We start from the raw sequence: 15961 nt of genomic DNA, 5'->3' as shown, positions 1-15961 counted from the left end.
TCAGCATCCTGGAAGGGAGGCACTGGATTCTTTCTCACTTTTGGAAACTGAGGTTGAGAGCTGGCTAGGAATCTGCTAGTACACAGTCAGTACATGGCAAAACCTGCTATTTTTTTATTCCAGCATCTGAGTTCTTAACCAGCTCTCCCGAAACCCCAGCTCAGTCGACACCTGTCCTGCAACTCACTCACAGCCCCTCAAGACATGGGTAGCCCCCACCGCCCTCCCCTGACTGCCTGTCTCTGAACCTTCATGGCTGCCTTCCAACATGGCACCTGTCATGAGGTACCCCATGAGACCCAAGAAACACCCCAGACTGCTGTTTCTTGACACACGTGGCATTCCCTGCTTGTGGGAGGCAACAACCAGACAGTGGCTGCTGATCACAAAAGGACCTAAAACAGGATGGTCAGCCTCAGAGGGAGTCGTGGGTGGCAGGAGCAGGCTGGCTCGTCCAGGTCACACAGAGGCTGGATCCCAGAGCCCCCACTGCGTCCCCCACATGTGACAGCAAGCACGCCTCACAGGCAGGTAGCGCTTCTGATTCCCTCTCTGGCTCTCGAAGAAACAGCTACCAAGCAAGTCATTTCCTTTTGTATTTGTGTTACTGACACTGCAACTGTCTAGACTGGGTGGATGGTGATGGAGGGAGAGAGCAGGGAGTCCTTGGGGGCTCAGGAGCGACACAGGACAGGGCAGGCCAGATGAAGCTCTAAGAAGCGACAGTCACAGTACCCTCCATCCCCTGGGCACTGTCCCTGTGTCCCTGACTGTGCCGATTCGTGACACAGATGAGGAGATAGTGGAGATGCGCCATGAATACTGCCCAGAGTCACGGATGGCCTCTGGGGAACTTCTGGTCTACAAGCACCCTCTTAGCGGAAGAGGTGGGGCCAGGACGTGGCTAGCAGGAAGAGTAAAAGAGATCAGAGACAAAATGCGTGCATCCAGAGGGGGCGTGCAGAGTGGCCCCAGTTTGGATCAGGGCAGGACCAAGATTTCCGCCAGGTAGATTATAAAATGCATTGATGCTGCAGCCTCTTTCCCCAAGCCGAGTGGTTGGGTGATGCGCGTGGTGCAGGAGGCTGGGTCTGCTGCAGGCTGTCAGGGGATGACAGTCTGTCCTGGGAGGTGAGGGTCCTGACAGACCACGGCCCGCACAGCTGTGGGGGCCTGCAGGCAACTTGAACATCTGTCCCCCAGCACGCTGACACGCTTCCATGTTGGGGATGTGGTCACCGCGCAAACTGCTGGACATTTCCACCTAGATTGTTCTTTGTGTGTAGTCCTGGCTTCTTCCTGTCTCTGACAACAAAGAAAGCATCACGTGTCCTTGGAACAAGGCTTCCTGGTGACTGAGCTAAGAGTCAAATTTTTTGTTGACGATGGCTTTTTATTGTATTCTAGAGAATGCGTCCGTCTTCCTCCACAAGGAGCACCTGTCCTACCTAGGAGCTGGGGCTGCAGTGGTGAGTGAATCTGTGTGCTGCCGGGAGAGAGAAACAATGAACAAAATAATTTTCAAGGCAAACAAAATGGGGGGTTGTCCAGAGGCTGCTTGGAGATTCACTCTCGAGAGCTGGTCGGAGAGGCTCCTCTGAGGAGCCAGTGCTTACTCTGAGACTAGGATGACCTGGCAGCGCGGCAGCAGACCGAGCAGTGCATTTCGGTGAAGGGAAGCAAAGCGCTGTGTGAAGGGGAAGGAGAAGCCCAGGTGCCTGGTGAAGACGGGCGCTTGGAGCTCACATCTGCGGTGGAGAGCTTGGTGCGGCAAAGGTCCTGCTGAGCAATGGATGCCACTAAGAAGGAGCTTGGATTTTGTTCTACATCTTTTGAGAAACCACTGGTGACTACTGAGTAGAGAAATGATATGGCCTGATGGATGTTTTGAGAAGAGCACTGGGGTTGCTGCCTCGCATAGGGGCGATGGAAGTTGCTCAGGAGAGAGGATGGTGGCTGGGGCCAGGTTGAGAGCAGCGGTCAGATCAGAGACTGACGATACGAGATATGCTGAAGACGTGGAGATGTGAAGAGCAAGGAGAAGAGAGTATTGCGGGGAGAGGGTAACCTCTGTGGCTCTGTTTTGACCATGACACTGAGAAGCCTATGGAGAGCCAAGCAGCAAATTGCCAACATGCATTTGGAGCTCAGGGCTAGAAATATAAATGTGGATTCCTTCACAAATTGGAGGATTATGGTAAAAATACAGTAAAACAGGGCCTCCCCTGGTGGGGCAGCGGTTGCGCACTGGACTGCGAAGCTGCCTGCAGCCTCTGCAGCACCGGTTCGATCCCTGACCACCGGCGAGGGTCCCACATGGCGCGCAGACCTCTCCTGCCGCCCGCTGCTCCCCTCAGCAGTGTACTTAGGTCCCTCTGCCTGCTCTGCTCCCCGCTCTGTCTCTGGTGAATTCTCTCACCCTCCTGCACTTCTGACTGTTCCCAGTGCTTGTATAAATAAATAAATAAATCTTAAAAAAAAAAAGTACAGCAAAAACATTGCAAAATGTACAAGGAAAGTAATAACTCAGGGAGTGGTATTTTTAGAAGAGGAGATTGGTTATATATATTATTTTCTCTGCAGTTTATGGCATGAACATACATTTATGCATGAGGCACACATAATCTATACTAAATAAGCACAGACTTAATACCTGGGCTCAGGGAACTCACAGCTTAGTGGACAATACCCACACAGGAGCTGACAGACACTCATTTGCACAAGTAACTTCTCCTTGTACTGAACAGAAGTCCTCCACTGGCTATGCATGCCATTTCTTGGATATTGAATGAGGAAGAGATTCAATACCTCCAAGTCTAATCCTTCTGGTCACCAAACTCAGCCCTGATGGCCAGTGTGCTAACACCCACAACAGGCCTTTCTGGAATGCCAACGTGGTGTGTGAGGGACACGGGAAAGTCCTGTCTGTGCAAGTGGCCACAGTGGTTCCAAGGCACCTACCGGGGTTTAAAGGGAAGGCTTCACAGCAGAGGTGATGTCTGAGAGGCATCAGAAATGATGAGTTGACCAAGGGCCTGGAGGAGCAGGCAGGCTGTTTCTCCCCCAGGGACTTTTCTAGAGGGAAGGCATGTCCTGCAGAAGGCCAGCCAAAAATGTTTCCATCTTGAACAAGCTGTCCAGCTGACACACAGACCAACAGTCTGTGTGGGGCTGGCTGCACTGTTCTTTCACTTTTGAAATCCACCAGGGCCAGATTTCAGAGTTGCGTATTGGCATTAACAGTCCCGGTCATTTCATTTATCTGACTTGTGGCGACACGAAACACATTTTCATCTAACGTTTCACCTGGACAGTAGTCGTCCCTGAACCCTTCCATCTCTTATCACAGAATTAACAAAAACTATACATAAGTGGATTGTTGCAGCATAACTATAACCTATTTCCTTTTATGTAGAAGAAATCCAAAACGATAATTATAGGTAATTTCTGGAGTGTAAACCTCAGTCTGTTCACCTTCCAACCTAAAGCAAGTTCATCTGGGAGTCAGGAACCGCAGGCCGGCGCCTGGTTCCACACAGACTGAGGCTCTCTCCACTTTTTTCTCACTGCATTTGTGACTGAATGCTTTCCCAGTAATTCTTGGCTGTAGATTCTTTCCATTCTACCCCTCAATGCCAATTGCTTCATCTTTACTTTAATGACCCAGCGCAGATATTGAAGACAAGGAAAGCCATTAGCCCAAGCGGGCTTTCTTGCTATTGCTAACAGACTATATGAAAACCACTGCCCTGTTTGTCACTGAGGCTGCTCCAGGATCCTCCAGATCTTCTGGGAATTGCTTGGAGCAACAAAATCGTGGACAAGGAAGAGAGGTCATTTCTGAGGAAAGCAATCATCTTATCCGGATCAGTCTCCAGGTTTTGTTGGCTCATGGTAGATTTAAGTAATAGTGTCTTCTCAGAGGCCACACAAAATTTATTTCTCTTCCCCTTCCCAGGTGAGCAGAAGATGAAAGTTGATTTTCTGCTGCCAACTTCATGCACACCTCCTGATCACGACCATATAAAAGCATCTACTGAAAACATAAATGACTGTCCTCGAGCAAGTTTCGCAAACTTTCTGATTTCCCAAGCTACTAAATGAGGAAATGAGGATAACATCTCTTTGCTAGAGTTGTGAATATTAAATCAAAGGATGTACGTGTGTGTGTGTGTGTGTGTGTGTGTGTATGAAGAGGTACAGCACATGTTAATTCCTCGCCTATTTCCTCTCACCCACAAGAGCTGTTTTTATATGATGCTCCTGATTCCACAACTACCCAAGTTAAATAACTAACTTTAGCTGTAAGTTACTGCCTTGCAAGACATCAAAATCACTCGTGACCCACTGAATCTCTGGCTTGAGTGATCTGAACAACAGACCTTGGTGTTCAGGACTGTGCTCACGTGGTGATCCTGTTATTTAACTGCTCAGACCCAATCTGCTAGAAGTGGGCTAGGACATATACAGTCTTCAAATTATGCGCTGTTTGCCAATTGAGGACACTCTGAGGAGTCTCACAGAGGCCTTAGGGCAAGATCTGGATGAATCTCCAAAGTGGGTGTGTTTCTAGTGCCCCTGGCTTTCCTACAGTTACTCATTTGGTCTGCAAACCTTCATACAAGTTAACCAACCTGAACTTCAATTTCTCACTTATTGCTATTCTAAATAGAAAAACAATTTTGTACAGAAGTAATTAACTAGAGATAGGGCATACTCTAATAGAGGACCCTAAATCTGGCCACCGGGTGGAATGACCATATCCATTTGGCCAGGTCAGACTCAGTTTATGCCTGCTGGCCTGTCGTGGTTATTAACAGCACCCCTGATACTCTCAAAAGCTGTCCAGACATCGACTCCATGTTGGTCAGCCCCAGGAGGGCCCCTGGTGTCCAACTCTATTCTCTCAAGAGACGCAGCTTCTCAACAGATGTACAAGTGGTGACACTGCGGAGACCTGTGTGGTTGTTCTGCAAAGGGCTCCTATGAATAGCTGGATCAGTAAATGGCCGGGCTCCCCAGAATTTAAACACCCACTGCGCCACATCTGCCAAGCACTACACCCCCCGCAGAGGGCCCTACAGTCTTCCCGCGGGTAGACTCCCACTTGGTTCAGAAAACTTCACCAGTGTTTGAGGTTACTTCCTATCACCACGTTTTCATGGCATCCGAGCCTACGTGGTTCTTTATTCTGCCCGCAAGCTGTCTTGTTACTGGAGTGCCCTTAAAACAATGAATATGTAACTCATTAAATGTCTTCAAGAACAGGGAGATGTAAGGATCTAATTTTATTGACTGACATGGATGCAGAGCCCGCTCACATCCTCTGTAAAGTTCGGCCTTGGAGACATTCTCCCTCCCCCGTGCTGCCTGGGAGAGACGCCGCCACACATGTTCCTCGACTGGCAGATAGCGGAGGTCTGTCCGCCACATGAACACAAGTCAAATACACGGACCTTGGCAGGGGATGCTTCCTGCGCACTGCGTCAAGGAAGCATCTCTCCCTCTGGAGCTGGTGTGTGGCACTGCTGCGCCCAGTCAGCTGACTGCAAAGACCCCAAGCGTCCCTGTGTCCACCATTCCTTCTGGAATGAAGATGTTCACACCTACCCAGCAACGCTGCCTCAAATAACAACAAAAATAGGCCAGACGCGAGGATGAAGTGCCCAGTCCCCCATCAGTAACCAATTTCACTGTACTCAACATCTCACCTCATGCACTATTTAAACCCCAAATTTCTTATTCTTAATGTGAACAGAGCCAGGGTGTTAACGGTTAATGTAATCTAACAAAACAAGAATAGCAGGGCCTCCCCGGTGGCCCAGGGGTTAAGTCTCCACACTATGAAGCTATCCCCAGCCTCTGAAGCTCTGAGTTCGACCCCCTGCCAGGGAGCTGACCCACATGGCACAGCAGACCTCTCCTGTCTCCTCGCTGCTCCCCTCAGCAGTGTATTTCAGTAGATCCACCTGTTCTGCTCCCCACTCTGTCTCTGGTGAGACAGACCTATACCCCAGTTCCTGCATGCATAAATAAATAAAACAAATCTTTAAAAACAACAACAGTAATAGCAAACATGTGGCGATTACGACGAGCCTGGCGCTGGCTCCAGCATCTTACATGAAATAAATTGAATCCTCACAAAACCTTATCAAGGTGGGCAATATTATTGTTTTTACAGGCAGGGAAACTGAGGCTCGGAGTCTAGCTCCAGAGTGTACCTGCCATGTCTGCTGCCCCCCTCTCCCGTACTGGGAATTTTCTAGAAACAATCAGGGACCTCTCACTCACACGTCACCCCCTGTCAATTTCAGTGTTGCTAGACCCACGTGCATAGAGTGGGCAGATTCTTGCCACCTGAGGAACAGTCCCATCTCTGCCCTCACGCTTCTCCTGAGAGGCGATACAGCCCGGGTCTTTTCCTTTACTTGGTGTGAGGACTATTTCCCAAAGATGTAATCACTTTGGTTATTTTTCCAAGCGTCTGGGGTACACCCTGCAAGTTCTACTTTAGCCTCACTGGCGGCTCGAAGAAGAGGGTCTTGCTATGGTCTGGGCATAAACCGGGGCTAGAAACAGACTCTGCCGAACTAGCGCCAGAGCCCCAGCAGCAGCGAGTCCTGGTTCCTTTCTGTGACCGAGGGAGGATCCGGCACTCACTTTTCCAAGAAGCAAGGTGCGTGTACACAATGATAATCCCAGTTAGAAACCCTCCCTGATGACCCAGAAAGCTGCTGGGGGGAGACGAGAAGGCACATACACAGATAAAGCAGAAGCCACGCCACGACTCCAACCCCTGCCACACTATTTTGAAACCTCTCCTGCCTTTAGTAAATGTTGTAAGATAATTGATGGTTGTGTTTTTTTTTCTTGTTTCTTGTGGTATTGTGGTCTTCCTCCCGAGAGGAGAGTCATCCTTTTAAGTGGGATCCAACAACCTTCCTCAAAGGTTGGAAGTCAAAACTGAGCCAAAACTACTTTGAAATGATATTTAATATCACGTTGTCAGGTTTTGGAAAATGAAGGTGTTTGCTTTAGGAGGCTGTTTGCTTGGTTACATTATTTGATTTTGTGTCACTTCCATGTCAGTTCATAGGACATTTTAAATAACCAACACAGACAGCTCAGGGGGCTGCCCACATTGTGGCCCCACTGAGCACATTGACTCTGCCTGCCCCACGCTTGAGAGTGCTGTCTGTGCTCTGCCATGCCACACTTTGTGTTTGGTCTGGGCCATCATCTGAGATGTAAACATGAACAAATGACAGGTGTCATGTGCTCGGTGCGCAGTGAAGAGTGTGTCTCAAGGTGGGTCATGTGTCCCCTTGTTGGTTCACAGTGAACTGCGAACTTTCAGAAACACTTTATTAGCTATATATTTATGTTACGTGCATAAGAATGCTCCCTGATGTACCAAACCTGTTTTCCTCCCACTGTGGCTATTATGCTTTATGATGAGGCTAAAGAAAAGAGAAGTAAACTTAAAGGAAAATTTAGAATAAATATACATATCAGACAACATGGCAGACATTTTGAGGCAGTGCTGGTGTTGTGAACGTGTTGATATAAAGTTGCGCACAGCCATGCAAGACATCTCGAGAACCAGGGTTTCCACCTCCTCCCCTTGGTCTAAATGGTTCTATAACCATCGAGAATCTTACTGTTGCAGTTCCCATCTTTTCTAGGTTGATCTTTAAGTTTCCATTTTTCCTGCCCATTGCTGCCTCCTGGCCTTGCCCTTCCCTACCCTTGGAACGCCCATTCCCACCCTCTGCAGCTCTCCAATTTCTTCTTGTTCAAGACCCACTTCAGGTACTGCTGTTCTATGAGCCACACCCGCCCATGCAGTCACACGGCCCTTGGCCTGTCACCTGCCTCATGCTTTCTCTCTGTCCTCTGCGGCCCCTGTGCAGTGGGGCTCAGAGCTCACTAGCCTACATGGTATGCTGGGTGTTGAACAGCCCGTTTCTACAGGATGATCGTTCTGGGGAGGGCAAAGGCAAAAGCAATTCAAGCAAGTCACAGATCAAAGCAGACTCAGAATTTGTTATTAACTCTGCTCATAAATAATCTTCCAAGGTGACCTGCTATCCCTCAGGCCAGTCTGAGAAAGCTCCCATTCCCTCATAATATAAATTACATCATCAATCACGTAGGAGCGATAGTGTTCATTTGCATGGCTTGTTTCTTCATTGGTCAAAACCCAGATTTTGTTATTTTTCTGGATTCTGGATGTTGATCAGATTGCAAAGCCAAAGGACACGTGCATTTTGAATTTTGACGTTTCGCCGAATTGTGTTCGAAAGATGTGATTACTCTCACGCCACACACTCTCTGGCATGCTTGCTTTAAATTTAGATGTGCAGCATAAACAAGGATTCTTCATTGTTGTGTTCATCTGCATTTTTTTTAAAGATTTATTTTTATTTTTTTATTTATTTATGCAAGCACTGGGTACAGTCAGAAGCGCGGGAGGGTGAGAGAATTCACCAGAGCCAGAGCGGGGAGCAGAGCAGACAGAAGGACCGAAGTACACTGCTGAGAGGAGCAGCGGGCGGCAGGAGAGGTCTGCGCGCCATGTGGGACCCTCCTCCCGGGGCCGGGGAGCAGCCGGGGATCGAACCATGGCCGCAGAGGCTGCGGGCAGCCTCGCAACCCAGCACTCAACCGCTGCGCCACCGGGGAGGCCCATCATCTGCATTTTTGAATTATGATGTTTATATCTTGACAATCATGACTGACCCATATATATGAAGGAGTTCATTCTCTTTTTGCCTTTCTTTCCTCCTTTCCTTCTTCCCTCTCTCTTCCTACTGATTTATGAGACCTTTTATACAGAGCAGTACGTATTGTAAAAGTTTTACTCAAGTTTGTCTTTTCACTTTATTTGTGGTATTTCTTCTTACAGAAGTTTTAAATTTTGAGATAAATTTAGTAGATCAATCTTTTCTTTTATGGTTTCTGGATTTTATGGTTTTCTCAAAAATATCTTCCTCCCCAGAGAATTTATTTAAATCCATCCATTTTAAAATTCAGATTTCCAATGTTTAAAAAGATGTTCTATATTTGTTCTACCTCTGACATGGCAAGTGGAACAAGCGGCCCAAGCAACTGCAGAGAGTGGGGAAGGCCTGCTCTGGTCCTGGGCGCGCTCCCACCCTCTCCCTCTTCAGTCCCTGACTCAGGTCTCACTTGTTCTGATGGCCTTTCAGAGGCCCTGTATAGGCCTCTGGACCTTAGCTGGGTGTGATACTGTTTGTTGTGACTGAACTGTACTGAACAGAATCATGCCTGGGACAAATTCAGAGCTATGTAATTGCGAACTATCACTATTCCCAAAAGTTTCAATTGAAATTTCCTTCTCACAGTTCAAAAAATGGTTAATTAGTTGAGACTGCTGAAGGTGAAGGCAAAAGCAATACCTAAGATTCTAGCTGGATACCATAAACAAATGAAGAAACACAAATTTAGCTGTACTCAATTTTGCAATGTTTGAAAAGGTGGAATTATAAGCACTTCCTTTTAAACAACTGCCCTTGACTATCTGAGATATAGGATGCTTGAGCTCTGAACTGAGATCTTTTGGGAGGAAACATAATGAGAAGCTTTGCTAAAGGTGCCTTGAAGCATTCTCGTGTGACCCTGCTAATGAATGTCTTCCTCAGTCTCTTCCCTCCCTGCTGAAGGCCTGCCTCATGAGGCAGGATGACACGGTTGTAGCTGTTTTTCCTGGGTTTTCTGCGCTTATCATGAGACAAGTTGTCACTACAAAACAAAGACCTAGATGTTTTATTTTCTATTAGATTTGTTTTAGATTTTGCTTTCTTACTAATAATTACACCACCATGTGTTGGGTGGAGAGGAGTCCTATGTTACACCTGGAGGTATCATAATAACTACCAACTAGCAATGCCTCTGTTTTCTTTCATGATCATTCATATCAGGCCATAAGAAATGAAAACAATTTTGTGAAGATCTTCCTAGGAGATTCTATAGCATGTCAGAAAAATGCACTGTTACAGTCAATAGTATCCACTGGAGGGGAACTGATATACTTAAATATTTTAGATCTACAGTTTCTCACTGTATCCTCAAATTCAATGGAAAAAAGCCCCATCAGATTCCATTATCAGAGAGCATTTTTCACAGGTTTGGGACATTTATTAAGTCACTTTTTTTTTTTTAAAGATTTATTTATTTATTTATTTATTTATTTATTTATTTATTTATTTATACAAGCACTGGGTACAGTCAGAAGCGCGGGAGGGTGAGAGAATTCACCAGAGCCACAGCGGGGAGCAGAACAGGCAGAAGGACCGAAGGACACTGCTGAGGGGAGCAGCGGGCGGCAGGAGAGGTCTATGCGCCATGTGGGACCCTCGCCCTGTGGCCAGGGATCGAACCGGCGCTGCATAGGCTACAGGCAGCTTCGCAGCCCAGCGCTCAACCGCTGCGCCACCGGGGATGCCCTATTAAGTCACTTTTTATGTCACTATTACTGAATATATAAGGGATTAAGTAACTGAAGGTCATTAGCTTGGCTTTAATTGCACAACGTATACGTAGGTCTGGGCTTAGCAAGTGTGAATTAGTCAACAAATATAATCTTCACTGGAAAAGGCTGTGACAGTTGTGTAGGCCTCTCTCCTTTCCTGTGAAAAACTATTATAGAAGAGCTATTATTTTTGTCTTCCCTGAAAAGCTTTCCTCTTCTGAAAATAGCATCTTGATTTTCCATTGGCAACTCAGTCCACATGGTCAAAAAGGGAGGGAGTGTTGACTTCACACCCACCCTTCTCTTCTCTCCAGGATGTGCCAGTGACGCAGACCTGGCCTGAGAAAGTATTACATGTGGTGACCACCGAGTCTTGTGCAGGGGGAACACGTGACTTGGTGCTGGCAAATGGCGGTGCTGCTTTTCCACGGCCATAGCTTCAGGGGAGGTGCCTGATGCAAGCTCAAGTGAATCTCAGCAATTGCCGGGTTATCGGAAAGCAGAAACTCTTCCCACTGGTGTGGCTAGGGGGTGTGGTGTGCGACCAGACCTGTGAATTGTCACCTGTGCCATCATCGCAGGAATGACTTGCTTGAGCATGAAGCCAACATGCTGCATGCAGAACTGAGGGATGAATTCCTGACAGCAGCGTCTAGGGCTTCTGGATTTAGCTATGCCTGAGTCTAGAATTAGACTGAACCCACTCATTTCCTTTTGGATTAAGTAATTAAAGTTTATTTTTTGTCACTTAAAATTGAGCGCTCTCCCTAATAGAATTCTTTTTGTTAATTAACGAGTACTTAGCAGCTGACTCTGGGATACATCTAGAGACAGGGCCCTCGCTATTTTGTGAAGTTTCATATCCTTTGTGAGGAAAATCCTACTTTGACCCCAAACTGATCTCTTCTCACTGGTCCTGGTTGTGTTACAAAGGTCAGGACTTGTAAATGTTCTTCATCTGCTTTTCTGCCTTTTACAAACAGAGTTAATTTTGTGTTAAATCTTCTCGAGTCATATCTCCACTGTCTTTACAGATTGTGTGATTCTCATGTTCCTCGTCAAATGCTTCTGGACTTACAATAGTTGGTCAACATCTTTTAAAACTGTGGCATAACTCACAGGCCTAACGTCTATCATGGTGCTGAAGAGAGCAGAGAGGGGCTATTACCTTGTTCCACCTGCACGACTGACGGCCAGTAAAATGCTTAAGGGGTGCGGGGGATGCATGTGCGAGAATCTGCTTCCGTTTCTATTTTTCCCTCTGCTTCTGTTATTTCACTCCTTCAGAGTTTGTTTTCTCTTCCCGCCTCTGCCTCCGAGGCCCTCTCATGCTCTGCCTCTCTCTTCTCCCTCTAGCCCTGTGGCCCCTCCCCGCTCCCACCAAAGCTGTTCCTTATTACAACAAACAGCAAGGAAAGAAACCGACTTGTACTGGGTTCAAGTAGAAAGTAAGTGATAAGCCTGATGTGCCTCTGCTCTTCGGAGGTGCGCAGTTTTATTTCCATAGACCAAGCCTTCTTGTTTGGCATTGGTTGCAGGTGTGAGGTCTGGCTGTGGTCGAGCCACGGCAGGAGGGCCTTTATTCAAGTGACACCATGCCTTTTTCTGCTCAGGCCCTTTGCCCTGCATTCCTAAGCCTGCTTCCACCCCCTGTCCCAGCGCCTGCCCTCACCCAGCCACCTGCTCTTTGGTGTGGGGACATCCACCGTGCTTTTGCCTTGTTATTCTTAAAGAAGCAAAGTGGCACGTGTTCCCAAGAGAGGGCATATTGCACAAAGACAATAAAGCTAAGGCAAGAACTTGGAAGCTGTCTCTGTTTCCCCAGGGAAACGCACTGAAAGGACAAGAGCATTCAGGATGGTGTCTGAGATAAAAAGGAAGGTTATGTATTTTACATATTCTATCCCTTCGAGCACCTCTCTGGGACCTGTTAACGGCTAAGTCCAAGTCTATAAGTTTGACACATCAACCCGTCCCTCTGAGACTATCATTTAAATGACTGAAAACAACAGATCGATTTCTATTTTCATTTCACACACATTGATTCTATCTGGATTTAGCATTCCTTCCATATTGCTGATGAGGATCTGTGTGTGTGTGTGCGTGTGTGTGTGTATGAGTGTTTGGCTGTTGTAGTACCCCAAAGACTAGCCCAGTTGCTGGCTCTCAAGAAACTTTTCGTGGTTAGTTAAAAAAAAAAAATGGCCATGTATGTATAAATATACAAAGCAAGCTCACAAAGCTATTTAAAACTGCTCCTCAAAATCCCAGCTCTTTCGCCAGCTTACTGGCCTTTTTCTATAAGACTTATTTTTGGAGGAGAATTTATGATACTGTGGGTCCCATTTTGCACTAAATCCTTCGTTTTGCAGAGGAGCAGAAAACCCTCTTTATGGCCCGGTCTGGCCCTCCTCAGTGCGCCTTGGAAGGAGGGTGCGGGCCAGCATTATGGGGACACCCAATGTGTACACACATTGATGTCCTCAAGCAACGGACGGTTTTCACTGAGCTGGCCTCTCCCCCAAATCGAAAGTTAATTTTTCTCTCAGTTAGTCTTCGTGTTAAGAATCCCTTCCAGATCACTTCCCAGGCTCACTCCATGAAACTGCCACTGGTTGCCGGGAACCGAGGGAGCCCGATGGGGCGGGATACAATGATAAGTCCCCCAGTGTATTTCCTCCTTTGAATAAACAGGTCTTTTCTCAGGGCGCTGTTGGTGGTTTGATCCTTGGCAGTTATGCTCCCCCAAAAACGTGTCTTACAAGAGCCAGCGGTTCTTTCTGGTAGAATGAGCACCTTTCAGAGCCCCTTCTGTTTAGCTTCTTGATTATATGAAGTACATTAAGCCAGTCCAAGCCCATTAACATAATTTTCATGCCTGTTAGTTCTGGCAAAACATACTAGGCAGGAACTGTATGATAAATGAGATAAATAATTTTGATGGAGCAGTGAAATAAAATAAACTTTTGCAAGGTAAGAAAACAAACCCCAACCAGTGGTGTGTGTGGGGAGCAGTTTGTGTTAGGGTGGCATACTGAGGGTGGCCTCTCATCCTGACCATGTTCTGTGGAGAAAGAGCTGCTGTCTCCTTTCAACAATTTTAAAATAAAATATTGTGAAGCCTATTGTCTCTTATTTAGGAGTTGGCATCTGGGCAACGAGTTCTGTGAGAGCCTTTCACATCCTCACCTAGGCCGCCCCTTGCCCCTTCGCCTGAAGAAGAAAGGACAAGGGCAGACAGAAGAAGCGACATTTGTGTAAGTTCATGTTGGGACTTACCAACACCTTGGGGAAGAAATTGTGGGAGGCTGAGTGGGTTATTTCTAACAAGTTTACTTCTGCTCAGTTAGCCATTCACCGATAGTATTGTGTCGACCACGTTAGCAGTCGAATCCGGTTAGTGGATTCTGGGCCAAAAACCAAGCCTTTTTATCAGATGGTCCTGAAAACACTCTTCAAGATGCTCTTACAGTTTATATGTTTCCTCTGATCATGAAAGCTAGAGCGAGCCCCAGAGGGGGCTTGAAAGTTAGGGGTTTTTCCAAAAATGGGCCCAAGATGGACGCTGTCTTCCTGAGCCACCTCCAGGGCAGAGCTATGCTTGGAGGGAGAGGGGCAGTAAAATTCCCTACTTCTGTGCATACCCTGGCACAAGCTTACATGTGCATACATTCTGCCTGTTCCTTTTGTTCCTCAGAGACTGGTCAATGAGGAAAACTCTGGCATTACAGAATTATTAGAACGGTCAATGGATTTCAACTGTGTTTGCTCATGCCGCTGTCACAGACCGGAACTGGCTATATACCACATGTGACAGGAAGCCTTGAGTTTCTGCTTTTAAACACATGGAAAAATCCAGCCTGTGCTTCTACCATCCATAATGCAGCCTAGCTTACCCACAGCTAAATGCACCATTGGGTCTGCTATCATGAGGAAAATCCTCATTGTCTTAATAGTCTGAGGCTGACGACTGCCTTAAAGAGTGCTGGGGATATGGTGGCAGCAGGCTTTCAGGTCTTCCTGAATTCCCCACAAAAAACACAGGACGAATTGGTACTGTATGAATGATAGCTCATTTAAGCTCACGCGCACACACACACACACACACACACACACATTAGGAAAGCCCAGGATCTCAAACGATAAGGAAAAACAGCAACCAGATCATAAGATCAAACATGCGTGGACATGTATGAAAAAAAAACAGGAGCAAGTTTAACCCATGAACCTTAAAACACAAGCCAGAGACCTACAGCTTGTTGCTGTAAGAGTAAGCAGAGGAAGTAACGGGGCTGCATTTGAAGAAAAAGAGAATGGAAGAACCCCAACATAGGAGAAACTGGGGACGGAAGCAGATCAATTTGATAACAATGGGGGCTGTCAGGTATTTGCCCACCCAAAATGCTGCTGACACCCCATCCCCATATTAGGGCTCAAAGTGACTGAAGATCAGGTCTCTGTGAGCAACTGAACTACCCCAGGCTGGCAGCAGCGTAGGGCTCATGCTCAGAGAGGAAGGGAAGGCTCTGACGAAAATGAGTGGTGGGGAAAACAGCAGGAAATCTTAGAAAGAAAGCAGGTAGGGGTGTGTGTGAGAGTGAGTGAGTGTGTGTGTGTTTGAGCATACATGTGGATAATATATGTTACTTTTCAGAACAGCACAAGCTTTATAGAGAATTTGAGAAAACAACACGGGGAGATGGCAGATACTTCACACCTGTTATTAGCATCTTTCATCATTATAATGCAATTGTAATTAGTGAACCAATATTGAGCATATTATGAACTAAAGCCCATGCGGTGTTCAGATTTCCTTAGTTTTTACCTTTTACTGTTCCAGGATCCCAGCTGGATGCCACGTCACATTCATCGTGTCTCTTTAGGATGCCCTTGGCTGTGAGAGTGACTCGGACTTACTTTGTTTGTGATGACCTTGACAGTTTTGAGGAGCACTGGCAGGGTATTTGTAGTTGCCACAAATATAAACAATCTACAAGAACAACAGAGAGAGGCAGAGAGAGAGATATGTAAAGCCAGGAACATTGTATGAACCAAAACTCTGCCTAAAAGTTCAGGAAAACTAATTTTACGTATAAACTGGCAACAGAAAATTATTAAAGTCAAATTCTATGAAAGTTACTATAATCAAAAAGAGAATTGACAGCAAAATAATCTCCATAGGCTATGAAACATCTTAGAAAGACATATGCAAATAAGAGATAAAAATTTCATACGCTATTTCAAAACATGAAGGGACACAAAAATTCAATTTGATTAACTTAGAAGTGACATAGTAGATGTCAAAAGAGAATTTAAAATGAAAGACAACTAGATGACAAGGAATCCAAGCGTGAACAAATACAACAGATCATTCCTTGAGAGAAGCAGAAAGTGAACCGGAGAGAAAATGTAAAGTTCAAAAAGAAATGATGAAAGAAATAAAAGACTGGAGACAATTTGACAAAG

The 15961-nt window shown here is 46.4% G+C and overlaps 1 protein-coding gene across 1 annotated transcript in view; it reads right to left on the bottom strand.

The window, feature by feature from the left end:
* LOC119242943 (uncharacterized) overlaps positions 1-15352 on the bottom strand; it is an 86581-nt gene extending 71229 nt beyond the window's left edge. Inside the window, exon 1 of the mRNA XM_054693976.1 lies at positions 15321-15352. The gene's annotated coding sequence lies outside the window, so the exon portion shown is untranslated. The remainder of the gene's footprint in view (positions 1-15320) is intronic.
* Between the last annotated feature and the right edge of the window lie 609 nt (positions 15353-15961).

Source organism: Talpa occidentalis, unplaced genomic scaffold (assembly GCF_014898055.3).
Source record: "Talpa occidentalis isolate TD23 unplaced genomic scaffold, MPIMG_talOcc4v2.1 talOcc4.13, whole genome shotgun sequence".
Lineage (NCBI taxonomy): Eukaryota > Metazoa > Chordata > Mammalia > Eulipotyphla > Talpidae > Talpa > Talpa occidentalis.
This window is presented reverse-complemented; position numbering and strand designations above follow the sequence as displayed.